Source organism: Hippichthys cyanospilos, chromosome 5, assembly GCF_059441005.1.
Source record: "Hippichthys cyanospilos isolate Australia breed blue-spotted pipefish chromosome 5, RoL_Hcya_1.0, whole genome shotgun sequence".
NCBI lineage: Eukaryota > Metazoa > Chordata > Actinopteri > Syngnathiformes > Syngnathidae > Hippichthys > Hippichthys cyanospilos.
The window spans coordinates 22824912-22834972 of NC_142373.1; the positions used below are offsets into that span (position 1 = coordinate 22824912).

General features: G+C 38.8%; 1 long non-coding RNA gene across 2 annotated transcripts; it reads left to right on the forward strand.

Annotated features, from left to right (window-relative positions):
• Positions 1–1028: 1028 nt before the first annotated feature.
• Positions 1029–9380, forward strand: LOC148424027 (uncharacterized). Of its 2 annotated transcripts, none has more exons than XR_015865730.1 (4): positions 1029–1172; positions 6729–6777; positions 8420–8774; positions 8856–9380. It is a non-coding gene; the product is annotated as an uncharacterized LOC148424027 (long non-coding RNA). The 2 variants fall into 2 exon arrangements; XR_015865731.1 differs by having other exon boundaries at positions 8898–9380.
• Positions 9381–10061: the final 681 nt, after the last annotated feature.

Below are 10061 nucleotides of genomic sequence, written 5' to 3' on the forward strand. Positions count from 1 at the left end.
ATCAAATTAAAAGTGATCCAAAATGCATGCAAACAATGATTCAGTTTACAAATAATACTGAACATTTCAATTTCGTTTTTTTTTTTTGTTTTAACCACAAAATTGTTGCGAGACTCTCAAACAACAGGTGCTGCATTAACAACTATCAAGGTAAAAATGAATATAGAATGTTGTAAAATGGATTTTTAGGTTTACGTAGAAAAGATATTGATTTTGAAACTTTTTTTGGTGATAATTCCTAAACTTTTTAGGAATTTATAAATTAAGAATTTATGCATAAAAATTATAGAGCAAGATTTCATGGAAATTCTTTTACAGATTATCTACTAAATCTCACATTCCCTAAAAATACAGGTAGGTAGGTACATTAAACACTCCTAATTGCCCTTAGGAGTGATTGTTAATTGTTGTTTATCTCAGTGTGCCCTGCGACCCAAAGATGGCTGGGATAGGCAACAGCAAGCCACTAACCCTAGTGTGGATAGGCGGCTAAAGAAAATGGATGGATGGATTATTTTATATGTGAATATGAATTCAAAGCAAATTTGTAAAACACAAAAGTGTAAGAAAACAATGTTTTCTTTGTAAATGTGTTTAAAAAATGTTCCAAAAAAACATTATAAATGTACTATTCTTTGTGAGAATGGAAAGGGAAACATAAGAACAAAACAATTAAAACTGTATAATTAAAAATAGTAGTAAATCTTTTTATCTTTGTAAGATTGAAAACAGTTTTGGTACATGTACTTAAAAATTGCAAAGATGTAATCATTTCATCTTGTTGATTAAACTAGTATTTAGACACCTAATTTACTTTTTCTTTTATGCCATCTTCTGATGCAGACTGACATCAATCACTCAAACATCCTGCGATAATGGACTGTCGCTTCTCAAATTACTCCTCTAAAGTCTTTTGTCTTACTACTTTTGTACACTAGCATTTTTGTAGCACCTCCTTGAAGTCTAACCATATGGAGTCATTGAATATGTATCGTGTGTGTGCGTGCGAGTGTGTGAGGCTTTGAACTCCATCACAAGGTTCCAGCGACACGCCGCCATCCCGATGCTGACTTGACTTTGAGGGCAGCTCAGGCGCCAGGACGGCACCGTCGGCCCGCTAAACAAACAGGCTCGGTTTACAAAGACAAAAAGGAATGACACCGGACTCTCTGGCAAGTCTTCGGAATTTTTCTTTTCATAAATCTGCCTCTCTTCCCGCACGGGGATATATATATATATATATTTAGCAGCTTGGGTGTAATTTATTCAGCTCATCTGAGAAGAAACATTCACATTTTTTTACAACTTTAGACATAGACATAGCTTTGACTGAAACAAGAAACTTTGACCATTCTTTGATCTGTGAAGTTGACATTACTGTAGAAACGAATGCAATATTTTTAGAATTTTTAGCTAGCTTTAGATCATTTTGATAATGATTATTTTTCATGTACGATGAATACCTTTGAAAACACATTTTGCCATCTGCTGTTGACTGAATATGACGTCGTATGTGCTCAGTTACTAACCAATCACAGCTCAGCTTGTGAACAGTCTATTGGTCATTACCTAACCTCTGTGCAATTGTGATGTCATTTTCAGTTAATAGTGAGTGTCAAAATTAGTCTTAAAAGTATACATTGTACATGAAAATATGTACAGTTAATAAAGTTGATATAAAAAAATTATTAAGGCCTGACCGATATGGATGATGCAGATTTTTGATGGAAAAAAATATGTTGAAAAATTCATTTAATAAGTTATAATGAATAGAATAGCATTTGTTATTTCCCAATCTAATTCAATAGGTGTCAAATATATACAGATTTTCATTAGTGAACTTCCAGCCAGTTGCCTGTTCCCCACAATTAGTAAGGGTACACAGGTAATATATAGTATTAATAAAAAAAAGATATCAATCTTCCCTTTTGATTCACAGAATGCGTTGCATGGCTCAATTTTGCAAGTTATCAGGACAATACATTTATTTGTGGTAGAAAATGAAAGTAAACAGGAAAATTAGCACTTTAAGGCTTACACGGTTACTGACTTGTTTCGTATAAAGTATAGGGGTGCTGCCATATTCAGGGTGTTACATTAAAATCTCTAATGTCATAGAGGGATATGTTCTAAAATCTGCAATAATGAGAGATAATAATAATATGCTTCAAACACACTTTGAATGCATTCAAGCATGTCAGAACACACTGAATAGTAACACAATTTTAAAGTGTACCTCAGCAGATCCAAAATTGAGGTCTTGATGTTTAAAGGGCGCAATATTGTAAAGTTTGACAAATAGCTGGTGTTCCAATTATTGTGTCTTGTCCTGTATTTGCCTAAATGATTCGTGGCAATTACCTTAGTTCATTTTAAAGAATGGTGCCTTCGAGGGCTCGAGCCTGGTGGGGCAGGGTATGATGGCAAGTTTGCATGTGAGTCTCGGGGCGTGAGCTGTGGCCAACAGCAGCTCCTGTCTGAATATGCTTATTGTATTTATGTGTTTTATTGTTCGGTGGGAGTTCAAAAAACAGCTAAAACATGTACCAACCAGTTTGGTGCTTCTGTCCCACATTGTGGGGTCATCAAAGTAGACAATAAAACTATGTTGCAGGAGCCAAAAAAAGAAGGTTGCAGAATTAGTAGTATAGTGCGGATAACGTTGAAGTAAAAAAAAAAAAAAAACTTCTAATCCCATTCTAATTATGAGTCGTTTTATTAAATGTGGTGCTACCGTAACAGTCAAAACTACAAAAAAGTCAACAGTGTGAAACTTTCACCAAAAACCACCACTCACATGGTGAGGCCTACACAATCCTCTCTTAATTGCATCCTGACACTGCAAATGAGTAGACAGGGGGCTCTAACACTTAGCATTCAGTTAATTTGACCCAAGACGCCGGAACGCCGTCGCACGCGTCGCCAGAGCACTTAGCCTATGCTAAGGATTAATGGTGGGCCATCTAAAACAATTTAGGAGCCAATCAGTCGGAGCAAGGAGGGTGAATCTAATATGATAATTTATCAGCATCAACGCCTGGCAGAAGGGGGCAGGGTATGCTAATTACACGACCCTTACCTTAAGCGAGTAGATGCACACAGCTGGACACGCCGCCTCCATTAGGCAACTTTGAGGCTACTTTGGAGTTTTTGCTTCTCCTTGGAATGATGGCAAACCCCCTCCTTACATTCCAATTTCCATAATGTTACCACCTCCCATGATATAACAGCAAGGCGCAAATAAGTGCGGATGTTGCTATCACATGGAGAGGGTGTAACGTCGGTCCAAGGCCCCACCCTCTCATCTCAAGGGAGCTTTTTAGACACTGTGTAGCATCGCTCACGCAGCTTCGACAATCGTCTGTTAATTGATTCGTTTAATTAGCCGAAGACGGAGCTAGACCTGCGTCCCGCCATTTCGTATCCGAGGGGGTCTCCTCGCTGCATGGCCAAGCCACTTAGCCCAGCCCAGTCGGATTCCCATTAAAGTGTAATTATATGTAAATGAAAGATGTATGAAACACCCCAATTTTTTGATACAATTTGATCAATAAAACAAACCGCAATTTTTCTCTCTTCTGCATCAAATGATATTTGAAAGTTTTTGAAGACTCACATAGGTGAAACAAACGTTTTTGTTTTGTTTTTTTAGTTGAGGTGGGGGGGGGGTACTTGAAAGTGCAGCATGGTAGATAAATGGTTAGCAGATCGGCCTCGCAATTTTGAGGTTGAGTTTAACCTCAGGCTCCGGCTTTTCTGTTTGGAGGTTGCGTGTTGTGTGTTTCTTAAGCCTCAATGTGGATGAATGTGGTGCTCTGCAAATAGTATTCATGAGTGGTTAACACAGCAATTTTGCTGTGATCCAAAATGTGCATTGCAGGTAAAAAACATTACCATATCAGAGATCTAACGGCCAATCAAAAATGGCATGTTATATCACATGACCTTTCGCAACAAAAGCTCTATGTGTGCCCGACGTTAAAGATATTTGAGGGATTTTAAATCGTCCATTGGTGTGATGTCAGCATACTTTAGGAGGACTCAGTTCAGCCTGCATTTTTAGATAAACGCTACACATTTTGCATTTACTTTAGCTTTTTTGTGACTGTGTTTCAAAGTTATTCAAAGCTTTGGATTTCAAACTACCACTTAGGAAGTTGAGACCCAAGTACAGGGAGCATTAAAGGATAAGCTTCACATGTTTGTTTTGTCTCTGCCTTTTATAATAATACTTTTCTAAATTGGAAACCAGAAAGGAAATTATTCAAAATGTATGTATTTCAAGCCCAGTGCTTACGGTGCTTACGAGGTACCGCGTTGTGCCGTCGAGCCCGGGTGTGGCTGGACCCTCAAGAGCAGCTGTAACCGCTCCCCACACATGATGAGTCATTCGCACAATGTCTACGGCACCTTGAAAGTGCTTTAATCACCTGTTGATACCAGTTGACAGAGGCCAATTGCGATCTCTTCCTTTGCTTTGTCCCGTATGTGCTTGTCCTTTTGTTCTTGGGACCTGATATTGTTAAATGCAGGTGTAACCTTGTCAAAGTTTTACCCCAGGAGTGTTTCCAAAATGTACTCACATGACATGCCTGACTGCAAAAATGATCAAAGCAGTTTGATTTTTGGCACTGATGGCATAGTGCCAACCGCACTCCAAAAATGCACATGAGGCATGGATGTCAAGTCAAGTTGATTTGTATAGCCCTGAAACACCGCAGTCTCAAAGGGCTTCACAGGTGAAGATAACATCATAAATACACAACAGCGTCCCCTGATCAAAGCGCCGAGAAGGGAAAGGAAAAACTCAAAAACCCCATCTGGAGAAAATAAGAAACCTTTAGAAGGGACCGCAGGCGGGAGGAGGCCCCTTTCAAGCTTAACGGGTTGTAATGGATGCTGTGTGCTTAAAAAATAAAATAACACACACACAAGGATGTTGAAATACCGAGCGGCATCAGCGACTGAGTGCCAGTGGCATCTGGTGTCCGTCGGGCTTGACCACAGCACAGTCTGTTCAGTAAGTTTCAAAGCATTTTACTCTTTTTTTCTTGTTTTCATGGTTTCTATTTCTCCTTTTTCCTTGGGCAAATGTGTTTAACTGAATATCTGTCTTATGACATAAAATGTTAAATGTATTTGGGTGCTTTTAGTGTAGAGAGGTTAGCATCCATATTATTGGCCTACTTTTTGTCACATTTAGAGAGCGCACTTGTCTAAATGGGAGGGGGGGGGGGGGGTGTCTGGGGCTATGTAAGAGTTTCTTTTTAAACCAAAGCCGACACCCTTCCATCCAAATCCCCATCATCCCTCCACAACTTTTGTTGGTTACTTCACAAGCCCCCACCCCCTTTTCTTTCTTTTTTTTTGCCATGAAGTTGGCACTAAGAACTGGTGAGTGATTACAACTTCCTTGAAAGTGAATGATGCAGAAGTGGGCCTTAGCCTCAGCGCAGCATAACAATGGCCTCAAAGGCGTATGCACACAATGAGGTTTTCCCTTCAGCTGTAGACGCGCCTCTATAGCAGCATGCAGCGCAGGGATGCTAAGCAGGTGCCACACTGAGGGCCCACGGCAGACTCTGGGGCCCTTTCAAGTCCAACCCGTCCATCCGCCCGCCTGAGCTTGGCTGAATAGCTTCAGTGTGTATAGATCACTGTGGTCAGTGCGGGCATTAGTGAGCTGAGGTGTCACTTAGCTGCGGATTAGCTCAACTTGCTCTTCATCATGGATTTGCTCTCATTGACGCGCCGCCGTGGGACTGACGTTCGCTGGCTCTGATCTGATCTCGGCTTGGCGGAAGAATGAGGCAGTTACAGAGTCCCTCTGCCCTTTTCATCCCCCCATCACTCCTAACCAGCAATCCTTTTATGCCCCATTTACTCTTCTGATCGTACTCTCCTTGTGCTTCAGACAATAATTTTACGTCATATTTGTTTTAATGAACACAGTAACATCTAAGGAACAACATTGAAGTGTATTGTAATTTCCTAAGTAATAAAAGTAATAAAATTCTATAATTAAAAAAAAAAAATCAAAAATGTGCCTTTTTGGAGAGCCTTAGGTAAGGATGTCAGCTTTTCAGTTCATCCCCTTTGTTTTTCCTTATTTGTGTGTTTGTGTCTTTTTTTTCCCCGAGCTTTTCTACCATTTATGAACTTCCCTATGCATTTCTCAACTGATATTACTGGTATATCATAGTTTAAGTATTAATATATTATATTAATATTAATAATTAAAATCTATGACCTTGACTGTATCCACAAGGCAGGTTTATATTGCTAAATTAAAAAAAAATACAACAAAACTATTCAGTTTAGTACTTAACAGTTAAAACCCATTAATGGGCTAATCAAGTGAGCAAAAAACAACCACAACTTGTGCCATCCAGATCAAAGTGATACCTGGTAAAGTAGAACTCAAAAACAGTTTCTGTTCAGAAAGAGGACTAGACTAGATTAATACATGAGGGAGTGGATTAATGAATGGATGGACAAGTAGAAATATGAATTGATGGATGAATAGACGAATGCAAATGAAAAGATTGAGGATTCATTGATGGATGGATACACTGATATATTTTTCATCAATAATCTTAAAAAGTGCATATACAGACTTTGTAGATTCACAAATTTACTGATGACAGGATCCCACATTGTGTTTACCCTCAAATCTTTTTGTGTGTGCATGTGGTGCTATTTCATTTTAATTCTTTCTATTTTTGCAGAGCGGCGGGTACCAAATGAGGAAGAGTCACCTGGCGTCTCCCCACCAAGGTCTGTCAAGAGTTAACATGTAATGAATAAATTAATATCTAATGAATGAGGAGTGTGCTATTAGAGTGGCCCTGCGCTCAGGGGGAGGCTGGCTGCAGAGGGTGATGGTGTTTTAAAGGGTATGCTGGGAATCTGACAACAAAAACAATAGAAAGCTATGCTAAATGCTTGCGCGCCTCCCACTGTGCAGCACAAGTACTGTTAATGGAACTTTGACCACTTTATCTTCATTTTTCTCACTCTTCAACTACTTTCCACAATCATGTAATACAATATGGCGTCCTGCGCAACAACAATATGCCTGACAGATTTACCTTGGCCGTATCCTTTGTCATTGAAAGATTTAATGCATCACGGACACACGTGCAAAGCGGGTCCTGCTGGGCCCTCGCTAATGTCGAGACCCCCTTGCGAGAGTACATTATCTCCAAGACGTCCTATTATTCCTGAACGCTCTTTGATTCCTAATGCGCCTATCTCATACAACCTACAGCCGTCATTAGGAAGCTGACTAACAATCCATTATGTATTGTAAACTGACAAATAATGATTAGTTATCAGATAGAAGGTAATGACGGATGCTCATATATATATATATATATATATATATATATATATATATATATATATATATATATATATATATATATATATATATATATATATATATATATATATATATATATATATTCCACAAACCATTATCCAAGATTTTATTCATTTTGTGAACATTTTTTATCTTTTTAATATTATATTTTTAAAACTCTCTTTTAATACAACCATTGAATCACATTTTTTCAGCTCTGTTTCAAAGTTGTTCCACATATTGGATTGATACACACATTTTTTCCATTAATGGACTACCTCCTGGTGGATGGGAAAAAAAACAACAACCCAAAAACCAAAAAATAAAAAAAATAAAAATGCACATTAGCCACACTGGACTATAAACTGAGAGAGAGAGAGAGAGAGAGAGAGAGAGAGAGAGAGCAAGAGAGAGAGAGAGAGAGAGGGAGAGGGAGAAGGGTTCGCTTTAACAGGTGATTTTTCAAGACCTTTAAACATAGCAAAGTATTTTCAAGGTAAATTGTCATACTTTTCTAGCAGCATGCCTTTGTAGTAACAAATTGTGACAAATTGAATTGTGTGTTATTGGTCTAGATGCCTGTGTGTGGCAAGTGAGTTTTAGTGCATTTTGTAAAATTGAAGTACAGTATGTCATGCCACTTGGCTGTAGAAAGGCTTAAAGTGCAACTTCAAACACTCTCAGCAAGGCACAGACGATCCATTTTCAGACTTTCCCAGCAAATCAAAGTGGAAGTAAGTTGAACAAATCAAATGGAAACCTTCAGTACATTTTATGTTTGACCATATGTCTGTTCTCTGTATGTAGTCTTTAATGGTTAAATTTCAATTTCAGTCGCTGTGGGCAAAACCATTTCAAGGTCTTTCAAGATGAATCATTATGCTTTTTCACTGCCATATAGCTGAGTGAGCTCATTGGCCTAAATTTGTTTTACAAGTATGTCTCAAATATTCTTCAAAGGTGACTGAAATTTTGTCAGGCAGAAACCGCCACAAAATGTCACTGGCCAGCTAATTGCACTGTGTTTCTTGCTGTACTACACTGTCATGAGAACAGACTCCTGCATGGTGTCCAAAGTGCCCTCCGCCACTCAACTGCATCCGACACAAACGTTTGGCAGCCCTCTGCGATTTACAGTACAGTACATGATCGTCACTAACGAGCCAGTCACGGCTGCCAACAGAAGTTCTGGAAGCGAGCGGAGCCATTAAAGACCCTGGCCCCAGCTAGAAAAACAAGCCCTATCCACCTGAGACCACAGAAGGACAGGATGCGGGCTACTTATAGCCAAGCAAAAGCCAGCCACAAGAATAGCAGGAAAAAACGGTTCACTATGGGAGCCCGGAGGAGCCTTTTGAAGTGCGCCACCATCCAACCTATTCTGATATGTGCCGGAGCAGCATCTTTGAAGGTAGGTTATCCTCCGTGGCCGCCTTGTGTCCTGTTGTGAACCAATTGTTTCCTCTTTCACTTTGTCTCTATTTTCCTGTAGAAACTGACACGGCTTTATTGTTCTCCTGGGCCACGCTGCTAGGGAGGGGAGGGGTGTCTTAGGAGGACCCACTTAGAGCTCTCCTGATGATGGAGGCGGACCAGTGACTTAGTCACAGGTGACACACACGGGAGGATAACCCCCTGCTTGCCACGAGCTATTTCCTCCATCCTCAAGGTCGCAACCCCAACGCGCCGCCCAAGAATGGCCCATTATGCTAGTTCATCAGCGAGTGGTGGCAGTGATGTCATTGTGTCAACGGCAACAATGAGGGCGAGGCTGACATATTTTGTTGTTTTTGCGGTGTGGTGATGATGGTTGAGCAATAAATTTTCTTAATTTATGGAGTTGTCTCAGTGGGGGCAAATGCACCTGCCACTGTGTATGAAAAAACAACAGCATCGCGACATGTCAAGGCCATGGGAAGCTATTGTCAAACACATAGGTATGCTGCCTGAAATCATTTAGTAGTTTTACTGTATTGTATTACTGTGTGAGTGAGACATTCTTGAAAATGTCCCAATTATTTATTTATTTTTTTGATGGACGGAGCATTATAATATAATATTATAATAATATTATAATATAATATATGCTTGCCTTTAGGGGTGCAATTATTAATCGATTAATCAAAAACTATCCAATCATCTCATTAATCAATATTTTTTGAAAAGTGATTAATCATTTGATAGTTTGTTTTTTTAATGGTCAAAATGGTTATTTTAAATATTTTCCAATTACTGTCAACCTCCATTTAAGTGTACTGGTTTATCTTTGTGTATTCGATTAAAAAAAAAAAAAAACTCTTTACTTTGTAAAATAATCATGAACATGTTTGTCTATTTCCTGGCACATTACAGACCAAATCAAAAACTGAATCATGATCAGTTTATGTTACTGAATTTTCCAGATACTTTTTAAAACCTTTCATTTGTCAAATAATCCATAAATAACCCCAAAATTTGATTATAACAATAAGCATTAGTTTAATCAGTACTTTAATTCCCTGCAGTTGTGAGAAAAAGTATGATTATTATTGTAAGTTCTTCAAAACTAATAAACATATTCCTAATTTGCTTCAACATTGACTTTATGGGCCTTACATTTGTACTTGTACTTGTGTGTGGCTAACTGCATGCAAGTTTTCTCTCTTATGGTATTTCCATAGATGTGCACGGTTAGAAATATTTACAAGTATTTGCACCG